The sequence below is a fragment of the Myotis daubentonii genome, chromosome X, assembly GCF_963259705.1.
Source record: "Myotis daubentonii chromosome X, mMyoDau2.1, whole genome shotgun sequence".
Lineage (NCBI taxonomy): Eukaryota > Metazoa > Chordata > Mammalia > Chiroptera > Vespertilionidae > Myotis > Myotis daubentonii.
This window is the reverse complement of record NC_081861.1, coordinates 109,667,334-109,683,899: the sequence shown is the minus strand read 5'-3', so window position 1 is coordinate 109,683,899 and position 16,566 is coordinate 109,667,334. Positions and strand designations below refer to the sequence as shown.

Genomic DNA, 16,566 nt, shown 5'->3' with positions numbered 1-16,566 from the left:
TGGCAGATCAGTGTATTAGCACCTGTCAGAGGGGGATGCCCCTGGAGGGCCATTTGTGGGTGTGGCCAGTGGCAGATCGGTGCATTAGCACCTGTCAGCCAGGGATCCCTGCAGGAGGGCCATTTGTGGGCATGGCTGGTGGCCGATCATGGTGGTCCCACCGCCAGCCCTGGGTCTGTTCTCATACGGGCCACCTGCTGCCCCAGTCGCAAATAGCAGGCCTGGTTGGCAGCAAGGCAGGCGGGATGGCACTGCCCTGCCCTGCCTGCCATATCCAAATTAGCCACCATCTTGGTTGGCAGTTAATTTGCATATCTCCTTGATTAGCCAATGGGAAGCATGTCCGAGGTACGGTTAATTACCATGTTTGTCTATAATTAGATAGGATATATATAAAATTAGCCAATGAAATATAATGAATGAGCATCAGGAGTTCCAAATAATGTTTCTAGAGCTCTCTTCACTCTTAAATACAAGAGGTCACATTACTGTATGAACATCAGCATCTTCCAAGTATTCATCCTACACTGGCTATGGCAGTTAACATTAGGAAATATGGCTATTGAAAAAGAGCCTGCTGTAGTTGTTTACCATCTCCCAAGGAAAATATTTCTGAAGAGTGATTATTGATGTGGAGAACTTACCTTTATAAATTGGCCCATTTTTTTGCTTCTTAAATAGACAGCATGTGAAGATTGTGTCTTACAGGTAGTTGTTACCAAAACTTTGATCACTTATACTAAGCACATTTAAGATAATTCTGATACCTTGTAATGTAGAAACATTTTTCAACATCAGATTATTCCACTGACTTCCCCTTTTAGTTTTCATTTTTTTAAAAAAACAAAATGACATTGTTTCTGGATCTATTTTTTTCATGGATTTATTTTGTTCATTAGATTCCACATATGAGTGAGATCATGTGATACTTACCTTTCTCTGACTGGCTTATTTCATTTAGCATAATACTCTCCAGGTCAATCCATGCTGTTGCAAATATTTCTATCTTGCAAGTGCTTGATCTGTCCTCTAATTGTTTCCTTCTATAGTAGATATTCCATTTTAATTTTATAAATCTATTTTCTTCCCTTAAAATTCTGAGAATAGGAATTTGAATTTTTAATAAAATTATCTTTTATTTCAATATTTTATCTGAGTTTTTCCCCACAATGACATAGTTTTATGTTTTTATTGTGGTCTTCTATTTTACCCTCCTCATACATCTGACAAACCTTTTCCATTTATATTATGAATAAAGGACTTACTTGATTCACCTCGGTAAGTAGCATGGATCTGATCTAGAATTGTGATTTCCATTTCACTACTAGGGTTTTGCTCAAAATGGGAGAGTAGAGTGTGTTAGTTATTCAGTTTCTTTCTCATTTGGGGATACATGGCATAGAGCTTATAGGTAAAATAGGAACACTTTCTGATGCCAAAATAAACACAATATTTCTCACATTAGAACAGAAGTTTGCTTGTTTTTTTCCTTGTAGGAAAATGTGTCCTATTGTTTCCCTTCTCTGCAGGTCTGTAATTGTCTTAAATTCATTCACTGTCTTGGAGTGTAGTCAGGGAGATTAAAAGGCTCAGATGTCAAAGATCTTTACTGTCCTATGTAAGGAGGGATGGGGTAGGTTTAGAGCTGAGCAAGTTAAAACAGATCTGCTCTTCACAGAGCAGCTATTTACTATCACAATTGACCAAGGATCATCTGCAGTGTTGCAATTTCATTTACTCTGTTCTTAGAGTAAGGGGTCTCCATCTTGCTACCCAAATGTTAACAAATGTTAATATTTGCATTTTTTTAAAATATATATATATTTTTTATTGATTTTTTACAGAGAGGAAGGGAGAGAGATAGAGAGTTAGAAAAATCGATGAGAGAGAAACACCGATCAGCTGCCTCCTGCACATCTCCTACTGGGTATATGCCCACAACCCAGGTACATGCCCTTGACTGGAATTGAACCTGGGACCTTTCAGTCTGCAGGCCGACACTCTATCCACTGAGCCAAACCGGTTTCGGCAATATTTGCATATTTTAGTAAACAAAAAACTGTAGGTTAAATACAAGAATCCTTTCTTTTAATCCCTGCCCAATCCCATTCTATTTATCCTTTTACCAGAGGTAAGCACAGCTGTGATTTTAAGGATATATTTTATACATTTAGCATCAACATTCATCCACATTGAAAGGGTCGAAGACCATCCACCTATCTGCACCCTCATATACATTGTTAATAAGGGGTAGGTTAATTTTGTGTTTTCCCAGGTGCCACGGAATACATCCTCCTCCACCCAGTTTCACATGAAATAACTCCTTCTCCATTCAGGGTCCCACGGAATACCTCCTTCTCCATGCAGGATTCTATGGATTCCCTCTTCCCACCTCCATAAGGGTCATATAGAATACCTCCTCCCTCCATCAGGATCCTATGGAATCCCTCCTCCCCCCATCCAGGGTCCTATGGAATCCCTCCTCCCTCAATCCAGGGAACTATGGAATCCCTCCTCCCTCCCTCCCTCCAACAGGATCCTATGGAATACCCATCTCTCTTTTCATCCAGTATCCTATGGAATCCCTCCTCCCTCCATCAGGGTCTCATGGTATCCCTCCTCCCACCATCCAGGATCCTAAGGAATCCATCCTCTCACCCTGAATCATGGTCCTAGGGTATCCCTCCTCTCTGAAACCAAGGTCCTATGGAATCCTTCCTTCCACTATCCAGGATCCTATGGAATCGCTCCTCTCCCCCTCCAAAAGGATCCTATGGATCTTTTCTCCCTCCCTCCATCTGGGTCCTTTGAAATCCCTCCTAACTCCTCCATCGAGGGTCTGCTGGAATCCCTCCACCCTCCATCAGGGTACTATGGAATCCCTCCTTATTCCTCCAGCAGGATCCTAAGGAATTCCTCCTCTCTCCATCCAGGGTCCTAGGGAATCCTTCTTCCCCCCATCAGGGATCTGTGGAATCCTTCCTCTCTCCTCCATAAGTATATTATGGAATCCCTCCTCACTCCATACATCTGGGTCCTATGTAACCCCTCCTCCCTCCCTCCAGGGTCCTATGGAATCCCTCCTCCTTCCAACAGGGTCCCATGGTATTCCTCCTCTCTCCATCCATGGTCGTATGGAATCCCTCCTCCTTCCCTACATCAAGGTTATATGGAATCCCTCCTCCTTCCTCCATCAGGGCCCTATGGAATCCCTCCTCCCTCCTCCAACAGGGCCGTTTGGAAGCCAATCTCCCTACTCCATCAGGATCCTATGGAATCCCTCCACCCTCCTTCCATAAGGATCCTATGGATTCTCTCCTCCCTCCATCAGGAACCTATTGAATCCCTCCTCCCTCCTCCATCAGGGCCCTATGGAATCCCACCTCCCTCCTCCATCAGGATACTATGGAATCTCTCCTCCTTCCATCAGGGTCCAATGGAATCCCTCCTCCCTCCATCCAAGGTCTTATGAAATCCCTCCTACCTCCACCCCGGGTCCTATGGAATCCCTTCTCTCTCAATCAGGTTCCTATTGAATCCCTGCTCCCTCCTCCATCCAGGGTCCTATGGAATCCTTCCTCCCTCCATCCAGGATCCTATCGAATCCCTCCTCCCTACCTCCAACTGGATCGTATGGAATACTTTGTCCCTCCCTCCATCTGGGTCCTATGGACTCCCTCTACCTCCTCCATCCAAGGTGTATGGAATCCCTCCTCCCTCATTCATCATGATCCTAACGAATACCTATTCTTTCTGTCCAGGGTCCTATGGAATCCCTCCTCCCTCCATCAGGGTCGTATGGATTCCCTCCTCCCCCCATAAGTGTCTTATGCAATCCCTCCTCCCTCCTCCATCAGGGCCCTGTGGAATCCCTCCTCCCTCCTCCATGAGGGTCCTATGGAATCCCTCCTCCCTCCATCCAGCGTCCTATGGAATCCCACCTCCCTACCTCCTATGGAATATCTCCCTCACGTCATCGGTCTCCTATGGAATCCCTCCTCCCTCCATCAGGGTCCTATGGAATCCTTCCTCCCTCCTCCATCAGGGACCTATGGAATCCCTCCTCCCTCCTTCCATCAGGATCCTATGGAATCCCTCCTCTTCCCTCCATCAGGATCCTATGGAATTCCTCCTCCTTTCATCAGGGTCCTATGGAATCCCTCCTCCCTCCATCAGGGTCGTACGGAATCCCTCCTCACTTCATCCATTGTGTCCTATAGAACCCCTCCTCCCTCACTCCAGGGTCCTAAGGAATTCCTCCTCTCTCCATCCAAGGTCCTATGGAATCCCTCCTCCCTCCATCAGGGTCGTATGGATTCCCTCCTCCCCCCATAAGTGTCTTATGCAATCCCTCCTCCCTCCTCCATCAGGGCCCTGTGGAATCCCTCCTCCCTCCTCCATGAGGGTCCTATGGAATCCCTCCTCCCTCCATCCAGCGTCCTATGGAATCCCACCTCCCTACCTCCTATGGAATATCTCCCTCACGTCATCGGTCTCCTATGGAATCCCTCCTCCCTCCATCAGGGTCCTATGGAATCCTTCCTCCCTCCTCCATCAGGGACCTATGGAATCCCTCCTCCCTCCTTCCATCAGGATCCTATGGAATCCCTCCTCTTCCCTCCATCAGGATCCTATGGAATCCCTCCTCCCTCCATCAGGGTCCTATGGAATCCCTCCTCCCTCCATCAGGGACCTATGGAATCCCTCATCTCTCCTCCATCAGGATCTTATGGAATCCCTCCTCACTCCATCTATTAGGTCCTATAGAACCCTCCTCCCTCACTCCAGGGTCCTATGGAATTCCTCCTCTCTCCATCTAGGGTCCTGTGGAATCCCTACTCCCTCCATCAGGGTCCCATGGTATTCCTACTTCCTCCATCCATGGTCCCATGGAATCCCTCCTTCCTCCTCTATCCAGAGTCCTATGGAATCCTTCCTCACTCCATCCAGGATCCTATCGAATCCCTCCTCCCTGCCCCCAACTCTATCCTATGGAATCCTTTTTTTTTTCTCTCCATCTGGGTCCTTTGGACTCCATCCTACCTCCTCCATCCAGGGTCCTATGGAATCCCTCCTACCTCCATCGGGGTCCTATGAAATCACTCCTCCATCCTCCATCAGGATCCTATGGAATCCCTCTTCCATCCATCAGGGTCCTGTGGAATCCCTCCTCCTTCCCTCCATCAGGGTCCTATGGAATCCCTCCTCCCTCCATCCAAGGTCCTATGGAATCCCTCCTCCATCCATCAGGATTCTATGGAATTCCTCCTCCCTCCTCCATCATGGTCCTATGGAATCCCTTCTCCCACCTCCATCTGGGTCCGATGGAATCCCTCCTCTCTCCATCAGGGTGCTATGGAATCCCCCATCCCCCTTCCATCAGGGTCCTATGGAATCCGTCCTTCTTCCAATAGGGTCCTATGGAATCCCACATCTCTCCTCCATCTAGGGTCCTATGGAATCCCTCCTTCATCCATCAGGGTTCTATGTAATTCCTCCTCCCTCCTCCATCATGGTCCTATGGAATCCCTTCTCCCACCTCCATCTGGGTCCGATGGAATCCCTTCTCCCTCCATCAAGGTCCTATGGAATCCCTCTTTCCTCCTCCATCAGGATCCTATGGAATCCCTCCATCATCCATCAGGGTCCTGTGGAATCCCACTTCCTCCCTCCATCAGGGTCCTATGGAATCCCTCCTCCCTCCATCCAGGGTCCTGTGGAATCCTTCCTCCATCCATCAGAGTCCTATGGAATTCCTCCTCCCTCCTCCATCAGGGTCCTATGGAATTCCTCCTCCCTCCTCCATCAGGGTCCTATGGAATCCCTCCTCCCTCCTCCATTCAGGGTTTTGAGCTGCACCTAATTGAGTCCTTGGTGGAGACTCCTGGATAGCTTTTTTAAAACTGAAATGTGAGGGATTTGCTCACAGGAATCAGAGAAAGACCTTTATTTATTTAAGAACCAATGACTTTATTTAAAGAGACAGTGAACCTTGAACACGGAACTGAGGTGCCCGTTTTTCATGGACTATATGGCCATGGGCATCCGGGCACAGAGCCAGGGAGGCCCCCACGGCTCTCGGGAAGGCAGTCCCTGTCATTGCTCCTCTCTGACCCCCAGGGTGAGGTTGTGGAGCAGGTCCTCCTCCAGGCCAGACTCGGGGGCCTGCATCTGGTGCAGCTGGCTGATGTGGTCTCCCAGCTCCTGGAGGAAGGCGGCCTGTGGGTGCAGGCAGTGGCTCTCCAGGAACTCGCACAGGTGGGCGTCCTCCTGGTGGGTGGCCAGGGGGTGCAGGTGCCGCAGGCCCTGGTCCACTCTCTTCGCCAGGAGCAGGGCCAGCTCCAGGGCCATCAGGCTGCTGTCCCACTCGTGCTGCTGCGGCCGGGGGACGTTCTCCAGCAGGACTCGCCCCCGCGCTGGCTCTGCAGCCACAGAAGCTGCTCCTCCTGTTCCCTCTTCTTGAGGGCCCACTTCTGGAAGTACTGGGAGCCCTGCTACCAGGCCCGGTCGGGCCTTTGGAAGTAGCCGGCGATGGAGGTGTACACGGAGGCCGCGTAGAGCTCCAGGCCGATCTGCTGGTTGATGGCGGCCTCGCAGTCTGGATGGTAGCTCTGGTGCTCAGAGGAGGGCGGAGGAGTGGCCATGTCTGCAGGCGCAGTAGCGGGGCGGAGGAGGAGGCCAGCGGGTCACAGCTGCAGGCTGCTGGAGTCTCGGAAGTTCCCGGGAGAGGGCAGGGCACCGGAGTCAGGCGGCTGCAGCGACAAGACACGCGGAAGGGTGCAGGCCGCTGGTGGTGGCGGTTGGCTCCGAGGGAACCCGAAGCAGTGACCGTTACTCAGGGGCCTGGGGGAGGAGTGAGGGTCTCCTCACAGGGGGGGGGGGGGGGCGTGAGGAGGCCCCGAGGAGGCGGGCTACGCTGACCTTCTCCGGATTCCATGCCCGTCTCATGCTGGGCCCTGGCCTTCATGGCATTTTGAAGTGTGACCCATGAGCACAGTGCAACCGCTGCCAGGACATCAACTGCACTTGAGTTCTCGGGGCAACTTGTGTGAATGTGGTCCTGATGGGGTTGTTTCCTTAACCTCCACCCAGCCCTTTTGGGGTATCCTTATTGCATCAGCATGAATCCCAAAGCTTCATCAGAATGACGTCAGCGTCGGCACCCACAGATCCCACAGCCTGACCCGGGTCCTCGGCCTGGTGACGCCAGCGACCTCCACTTCCTCCTGTTCACCATCAAGGCTCCCCTCTCTGCCAGCAGAGCCCAGCCTCCACAGCCTCACTGACTCTCCACCTCCCATATTCCCTCCTGTGAACTTGCCTTCCCGCCCTTTACTCTGTCTCCTCTCCATCTCTCAGCACAGCCCTGAAACACATTCCGCCCGCCCTGTCTGCCCCAACGGGGACAGTTCCCATGGTCTCAAGGCTGACATCCTAAAGATTCCATCAAAATACTATTAGAACTGGTAAATGAATTTAGTAAATTTACAGGATAAAAAATTAGTATTCAGAAATCCATACCAATTTTATGTACCAATAATGAAACATCAGAAAAGAAATTTAAAAAAACATGCTGCCTCCCACAACAACTTCAAAAAAACAACATAAAGACAAAACGGACATCATCCAGAACTACAGGAAGGCTGGCTGAGTGGAAATTCTACAACTAGAAGGAAAGAAAAGCACACTGAGAGCCAGAGGAGCTGCGGAAGTAAAGTGCAGAGGTACAGAGGCGGACCCGGCTGTCTTCTTGAATCGGGAGGGAATCACAAGCTCCCGATTGCTCTGAACTCCGGTTCTGGGAAGTCTCTGGGGACCCAGGACTCATACAGGGAGAAAGTGGACTGTCTGGCAGCGGGCAGAACTTGGAACTTGAGGTCGGCTTTCCCTCAGAGGTGCTTGCAGCAATTACCGAAACACTGAGATGCGCAGCCCCTTAGGGCAGGGCTTAGAATCCTCCATAGCTGCTTGCTCCGCCCTTTGATTCCCTGAGACCCTGCCCCACCCAGGCTTCGGCAGAGGCTTTTGCATATGAATGCCCCGGCCCTTTGCAACCTGAAAATTACCTAACTGCAGCTGGGCCAAACAGACCCAGAACTTCCAAGAGAAGGCCCAAGGCCCCACAGCGGCTTGCATTGCTTCACAGCTGGGCCTCATCAGGGTACTCCAAACTCCAAAAAAGGAAGGGTGATCTGCAGTTCTCTTCATAGCTCCTGCTGTGTAACCTCAGGCAGAGGCTAAATTAGCACCTCCTTAGATCCAAGAGCCAGTGTACCCAGTAGTCAGAGGGGGACTACCCAGATTACAACTCCTCAGATCCATCAGGGACACACTCAGGGTGCAGACTCAGTGAGCACCAAAACCCCACTGAAGCAAGTCTTGCCCCAGAAGGGTGTCTTCAGCACAGAAGTTCTCCCACTGCAGACACAGCTGATTCTCACTGCCAATTAGCCTGGAGGTCAATTCCTCCCAGTGATCCTACAACAATCAAGGCATAACTACAATAAGACTGCAAAAAGCCCACAAGGGGGTGCACCAAGAGTGTCCACCTCAGGTAACTGGGGAGGCTGAGCCACTGGGCCCTACAGGACACCTAGCACACAAAACCACTCTACCAACACAGGGAAGCATAACAAATGCAGAGACAAAGAAACAGGTCACAAATGACAGAAATGGAGGAAAGCAAACAACTGGATATAGAGTTCAAGGCCACGTTTATAAGGTTTTTCAAGAATTTTATGGAAACTGCCGATAAATTTAGTGAGACCCTCGATAAATCTAGTGAGACTCTCAAGGCTATGAAAAAGGACCAACTAGAAATTAAGCATACATGCTGAATTAAAGAATAATACACAGAGATCCAACAGCAGACAAGAGGATCCCAAGAATCAAGTCAAAGATTTGAAATACGAAGAAACAAAAAAGACCCAACTGACAAAGAAAAAAGATTCCAAAAATATGAAGATAGTGTAAGGAGCCTCTGGGACAACTTCAAGCGTACCAGCATCAGAATTATAGGGGTACCAGAAGAAGAGAGAGGGCAAGATATTGAAAACCTATTTGAAGAAATAATGACAGAAAACTTCCCCTACGTGGTGAAAGAAATAGACTTACAAGTCCAGGAAGCACAGAGAACCCCAAACAAAAGGAACCCAAAGAGGACCACGCCAAGACACATCATAATTAAAATGCCAAGAGCAAAAGACAAAGAGAGAATCTTAAAAGCAGCAAGGGAAAGACAGTCACTTACCTACAAAGGAGTACCCATACAACTGTCAGCTGATTTCTCAACAGAAACCATGCAAGCTAGAAGAGAGTGGCAAGAAATATTCAAAGTGATGAATGCCAAGAACCTACAACCAAGATTACTTTATCCAGCAAAGCTATCATTCAGAATAGAAGGTCAGATAAAGAGCTTCACAGATAAGAAACCGCTAAAGGAGTTCATCACCACCAAACCAGCATTATATGAAATGCTGAAAGGTATTCTTTAAGAAGAGGAAGAAGAAAAAGGAACTCTTACCATTTGTCACAGCATGGATGGAACTGGAGAGCAGATAAATACCACATGATCTCACTCATTTGTGGAATATAATGAACAACATAAACTGATGAACAAGGACTGATCCAAAGATGGAGAGGCATTGATTGGACTGTTGGGCCTTGGAGGGAAGGTAGGGGAGGGTGGGGGTAAGGGGGAAAGATAAACCAAAGGACTTATGTGCAAGCATATAGGCCTAACCAATGGACACGGACAACGAGGGGGGGGGGGTGATGGCATGAGCGGGGGGGGGGGGGTAGAGGGTAATGTGGGGATAAGGACACATATGTAATATCTTAATCAATAAAAAATGTATTAAAAGAATATCCCATTTACAATTGCATCAAAAATACATGCCAGTAAATTTAACCAAAGAGGTAAAACGTCTGAACTCTGAAAATAATAACACACTGAAGAACGCAATTGAAGTGGAAGCAAATAAATAAAAGCATAAACTGTTTCTTACGGATAGGAACAATTAATGTAAAAAATGTCCATAGTACCAAAAGGAATATATAGATTCAACACAATCAATATCAACATACCAATGGCATTTACCATAGAACTGGAACAAATTATCCCAAAATTGACATGGAAACACAAAGACCCCATGTAGCCACAGCAATCTTGAGACAGAAGAACAAAGTTTGGAGGTATCATGCTACCATTGATAAAACTATTCTACAAGCCCCTAGTAATCAAAACAACATGCTACTGGCAAAAGGTGTATAGCTCAATGAAACGAAATAACCCAGAAACAAACTCACACCTATACGGGCCATTAATCTATGGCAAAGGAGGGAAGAACATACAATGGGATAAGCACAGTCTAGTCCAGTGATGGCGAACCTTTTGAGCTCGGCATGTCAGCATTTTGAAAAACCCTAACTTTACTCTGGTGCCGTGTCACATATAGAAATTTTTTGATATTTGCAACCATGGTAAAACAAATATTTATATTTTTGATATTTATTTTATATATTTAAATGCCATTTAACAAAGAAAAATCAACTAAAAAATGAGTTCACATGTCATAGGTTTGCCATAACTCTAGTCAATAAATGGTGCTGGGAAAACTGGACAAATACATGCAAAAATGATACTAGACCATTTTCTTACACTATATATCAGAATAAACTCAAAACTGATTAAAGAGTTAACTATAAGATGCAAAACCATAAAACTCCTAGAAGAAAGATAGGCAGTAAACTTTTGACATTTTCTTAATTATATATATACTAGAGGCCCAGTGCACGAAATTCGTGCACTGGGGGATGGGGTTCCCTCAGCCAAGCCTGCCCCTCAGTCCGGGAGCCCTCAGTAGTTGTCCTACTGATGGCCACAGTCTGGCAGCAGAGGCTCGGTGCAGGCGTCCCGTTTGTGTGTGTGTGTGTGTGTGTGTGTGTGTGTGTGTGTGTGTGTGTGTCTGCTGGGGGCCTGCCCCCAGCCACACCTGGGAGGCGCCCCTCTCTGTTGATCTCTCAGGCTCCTGGCCTCCACTGCATGTTGTACTCTCCCTTGAGCTGTGGCCAGGGTGGGGCGCCCTTTCCTGCTGTGGGATCGCCAGAGCAACCTAGGGACAGGCGCACATGGAGGCTGGCTGCAGGCCTCCCTTTCCTGCTCCTTGATCGCCCCTGTAATCCCAAGGGCAGGCACACAGGAGGGCTGGATAGAGACCGCTCTTTCCTGCTCTGGGATCGCAGGGGCAACCCAGGGGCAGGCACATAGGGGGGCTGGCTAGAGGCTGCCCTTTCCTGCTCCATGATCCCTGGGACGACCCAGGGGCAGGCGCACATGGGGGCTGGCTGCAGGCTCCCCTTTCCTGCTGTGGGATCGCAGTGGTGACCCAGGTGCAGGAGCACACAGGGCTGGCTGCAGGCCGCCCTTTCCTGCTCTGTGATCGCCATGGCTACCCAGGGGCAGGCGCACATGGGGGCTGGCTAGAGGCCAGTCTTTCCTGCTCCCTGATCTCTGCAGCAACCCAGGGGCAGGCGCACAGGGGGGCTGGCTGCAGGCCCCCCTTTCCTGCTGTGGGATCTCCGGTTGCTCATCCCTGGCAGGGGCGGCCAGGGAAGAGGTGGGCACCGGCCTCTTCCGTTCCCTGCTCTGGCTTCTCCGATCACCGGCAAGGGGGTGGGCAAAGACAGCCAGTTCTCCGATTCAGGGCCATGGGCAGTGCCTCCCAGCTCTTGCCTGCCGCCTGTGTTTCCAATCACCATCCTTCCCCTATGGCCTCCCATCATTGCGCCTATGTATGCAAATTAACTGCCATGTTTGTTGGCGGTTAACCGCCATCTTTGTTGGCAGTTAATTTGCAATGGGAAGGGTAGCGGATGTACGCTAATTACCATGTTTCTCTTTTATTAGATAGGACTAGAGTCCCGGTGCATGAATTCATGCATGGGTGGGGTCCAGCCAGCCTGCCTCAATCAGGCTAATTGGGCCTGGGCCAGCCCAAGGGAGAGAACGTGAGAGGTTGACTGGTCAGCACCACCCCTGATCAGGCCGGTTGGCCAGCCACAGTGCATGTCATAGTGACTGGGCATTTTGGTCACTTGGTTTTTTTATCCTATCTAATAATAGACAAACATGGTAATTAACCATACCTCCAACATGCTTCCCATTGGCTAATCAGGGTGATATGCTAATTAACTGCCAACCAAGATGGCGGCGGGCAGCCGGGCAGCTGAAGCAAACAGGAGGCTTGCTTGCTCCAGTGATGGAGGAAGCCAAGGTTCCCCGCCTGCCACTGCTGGCCTCTGAGCTGCACTCTAAGAAACAATGTTGCAATTATAAAAGCTAAACAAACACCATGCTTTCAACCAGCCGGCCAAGCTGGATTTGCAACAGTGTTCCATTTATAGAAGCCAACAAACCAGATACCTGGGTTCAGCAGCCGAGGTCTCAGAGCTGGAGCCGAGTCTCAGAGCTAAAGCTGGCTCTCAGCTGCAGTGACAACCATAGAAGGTAAATAAATCCCAGAATAAAAAAAAAAAAGAAAGAAAGAAAGGAGAGGTTGGGAGCTTTAGTCACCAGACAGCCTGAAAACGGCCCTCAGCCCCTCACCCAGACTGGCCAGGCACCCCAGTGGGGACACCCACCCTGTAGGTGGTGTGACTAACTGAAATCAGCCACCATCCCCTCATCCAGGCTGTCCAGGCACCCAAGCAGGACCCCCACCCTGATCCGGGACACCCTTCAGGGCTAACCAGCCGGCCCCCACCCATGCAACAGGCCTCTATAGTATATAGTAAAAGGGTAATATGCCTCCCAGCAATAGGATCAGCAGAGCCGCAAGGCCTTCCAAACCCGGGATCAGCGGAGCCATGAGGCTTCCCGAACCCGGGATCAGCGGAGCTGCGAGGCCTCCTAGCACCGGATCAGCTGAGCAGCGAGACCTCACTGCCCTGGTGACAAGCAGAGCTGCGAGGCCTCCCAGCACTGGAATCAGTGGAGCCGCAAGGCCTCCTGACCCCTGGAGCAGTGTGAGAGGGGGCAGCGCCAAAACCCCCAGATCGCCCTGCGGCTCTGTGTGTGACAGGGGATGGGGCCAGAACTCTCTATCCTCTCTGCTCTGTTCATGACAGGGGATGGCGCCCTAACCCCTTGATCAGCCCTGCTCTGTGCCTGATAGCGGGAAGCTCCCCAACCCCCTGATCTGCTCTGCTCTGTGTGTGACAGGGGGCAGTGCCCCAACTCCCCTATTGGCCCTGCTCTGTGCTTGACGGGGGGAGCTCCCCAACCCCCTGATTGGCCCTGCTCTGTGTGTGACAGGGTACGGAGCCCCAACACCCCTGTTGGGCCCTGCTCTGTGCGTCAGAGGGGGTGAAGCCGCAACCTCCCCATTGACCCTGCCTTGATTGTGACAGGGGGTGGTGCCTCAACCCAGAAATCGGCCCTACTCTGAGCCGGACCAGGGGCTGCACCTAGGGATTGGGCCTGCCCTCTGCCACCCGGGAGTGGGCCTAAGCCAGCAGGTCATTATCTCCCGAGTGGTCCCAGACTGTGAGAGGGCACAAGTGGGGCTGAGGGACCACCCCGCCCCCCGGCAGTGCACAAATTTTTGTGCACCAGGCCTCTGGTCTATATTAATAAAAGAGAAACATGCAAATTGGTGTCACTCTGCTATGCCAACCAGCCAATCAGGATGACTATGCAAATTAACCCAACAAAGATGGCAGTTAATTTGCATAAGCCAGTGGGAGAAAGATCAATATCATATGATCTCAGTCATATGTGAAAAATAACTAAGAACATAAAGTGATGAAAAAAATAGACCTAGAGTCAAAGAGACATGGAACACACTGGCAACCCTCAGAGGGAAAGCAGGAGAGGGTGAGGGAGGAAGAATTCAACCACTGAACTCATGTGCATATATGCATAGCCCATGGACACAGACAATGGGGTGGTGAAGGATTTGGGGGTAAGGTGCTGGGAGAGGTCACTAGGGGTAAAAAAGGAACATGTATAATACTTTCAGCAATAAAAAGAAAAGTAAAAAGCCAGCTCTAACCGGTTTGGCTCAGTGGACTGAACATTGGCCTGCAGATTGAAGGGTCACAAGTTTGATTCTGGTCAAGGGCATATTCCCAGGTTATGGGCTCAACCCCTAGTAGGGGGTGTGCAAGAGGCACATGATCAGTGATTCTCATCATTGATGTTTTTATCTCACTCCATCTCCTTTCCTCTCTGAAATGAATAAAAATATTTTTTTAAAAAAGTCAAAGCTGTCTTTGGAAATTCAGGTCCCTGTGACCCCAGAATTGATCTTTCACAACATTGCCTTAGTACACAATACCCACAGGGCACTTGGAGTCTGTCTTTCTTCCCATCAGGACAAATGTAAACTCAGTTCTCATACTGAGACTAAAGATGTGAGATGGGAAGTGAGTGGGGAGGTTAAATGGAGGCCAGCTTTCAGTGTGGGGTGGCTAATGACCAGCTAATGATGCAATGATCGGCTAATAGTTTGGATTTAGAGTGGGTCATTGGTCTCTGCACCCACCCTCCCCCAAATACACACACTCACAACCAAAACCTGATTGGACTGTCTCATGAGGAATTGGTCAAGAGGCTCAAGTGTTTGTGAGAAACTGGTTGATTTCTAAGAAATCCTTACTGCAAATAGCTGCAGGGTGGGGGAAACAAGAAGAAAAGAGAAGAAAGGGGCTTAAAAAAGGAAACAGTAAGAGGGGGAAGACTACAAAAGAAGAGCCCAGCTGCACAGAGATCTCAGCTACTCCACTGGCCACCTCTTCAGTGCCCCCCGCAGCCCAGGATGAAATTGGTTCTGCAGTGAAGAGGCTGTTATTGCTAAAAATGAGCTACAATGTGGCCACGGGGGAGAACTACAAGGCCACTGCCTTCCAGGGAACCTTGAACCTGGGTTAGTGGTCCAGGTGCCATGGAAGCTGAAATGGATTTTGTGGACCCCTGAACTTAACAGAAGAACAGTGCAAAAGGCAGTGACTATGACAAGCTCATTGTTCTGTTTGGAAGCAGTAACATTGACCAAGAGCTTATAAACAGAATAGAGAGAGCCAGGGGCCAGAGACCACACCGCTTCCTGCACAGATGCACCTTCTTCTCAAACAGAGACATGAACCAAGTCCTCGATGCCTATGAAAACAAGAAGCTGTTTTGCTTGTAAATGGGCAAGGGCTCCTCTTCCAAAGCCATGCATGTAGGCCACCATATCCTGTTCATTTTCACAAAGTGGCTGCAGGACATGTTGAATGTGCTCTTGCTCATCCAGATGGCAGTTGACTAGAAGTACCTGTGGAAGACCTGACCCTGGACCAGGCGTATGGCTATGCTGTGGAAAACGCCAAGGACATCATCACCTGCGGCTTTGACATCAACAAGCCCATCTTCTCTGACCTCGACTACATGGGGGTGAGCACAGACTTCTACAAGAACATGGTGAAGATCAGAAACACGTGACCTTCAACCAAGTGAAAGGCATTTTTGGCTTTGCAGACAGTGACTGCAAGGTGAAAATCAGATTTCCTGCCATCCAGGCTGCTCCCTCCTTCAGCAACTCATTCCCACAGAACTTCGGGAGCGAGATGGACATCCAGGGCCTCAGCCCCTATGCCATCAACCAGGATCCTTGCTTTAGGATGACAAGAGATGTCACACCCAGGATCTTCTATCCTAAACCACCTTGCTGCACTTGACCTTCTTCCCCTCCCTGCAGGGGACTCTGACCCAAAGGAGTGCCAGTGACCCCAACTGGCCCACTTCCTCACTGACATAGCCAAGCAGATCAAGACCCAGGTCAACAAGTATGTGTTTTATGGAGGGAGACACATCATGGAGGAGCACAGGCAGTTTGGGGGAAATGGCCACCTGGACGTGTCCTTCATGTACATCACCTTCTTCCTCGAGGATGAGGAAAAGCTGGAACAGATCTGGAAGGATTACAGCAGTGGAGCCATGTTCACCTGGGAGCTCTAGAAGGAGTTCGTGGAGGTCCTGCAGCCCCTCCTGGCAGAGCACCAGTCCAGGTCCAAGTAGGCTATGGAGGAGATATTCAAAGAATTTTTGACAAACACCCCCACCCCCTGCCTAGAGCTGTCCTATGACTTTCAATAATGCCCATTTTATATCTGCACAGAAAGAACCATAATTTATCCAGAGGCTCTGTCACGTGGCTTCCGGTTCCTGGTTTCTGTAACTCTGTGTGTCTGTCAGTACTGTTTCTCCCTGTGTCATCCTTTCCAAAGACACCCTGTGAGCTGCCTGCTCTGCCCTTAGGAGGACTTCCATTGGACAACATCCCACTCCACATAGACCCTTAAAGCCTGATGGTTATACAGCCTGTGGTCTAGGTGTTCATTTCAGGAAGTTTAATGGGCACAGGCCTATTTCAGCCCATCCCCCCAAAATCAAACAGAAATGCTGGATGTGCTTTTGACTGAGAGATCTCCCAGCTTGAAAGCTGCTTTTCACACTGAGTATTAGCCCCAGGTGGCCCCTTTTATTAAGTTGAGTCTGTGGGAGAAACTTTCCAGCTCACTTCC

The 16,566-nt window shown here is 49.6% G+C and overlaps 2 pseudogenes; one reads left to right on the top strand and one right to left on the bottom strand.

Moving 5' to 3' along the window:
• Nucleotides 1–6,096: 6,096 nt before the first annotated feature.
• Nucleotides 6,097–6,644, bottom strand: LOC132223585 (ferritin, mitochondrial-like; annotated as a pseudogene).
• An 8,303-nt stretch (nt 6,645–14,947) lies between these two features.
• On the top strand, nt 14,948–16,138 carry LOC132223583 (tryptophan--tRNA ligase, cytoplasmic-like; annotated as a pseudogene).
• The last annotated feature ends 428 nt before the right edge of the window (nt 16,139–16,566 follow it).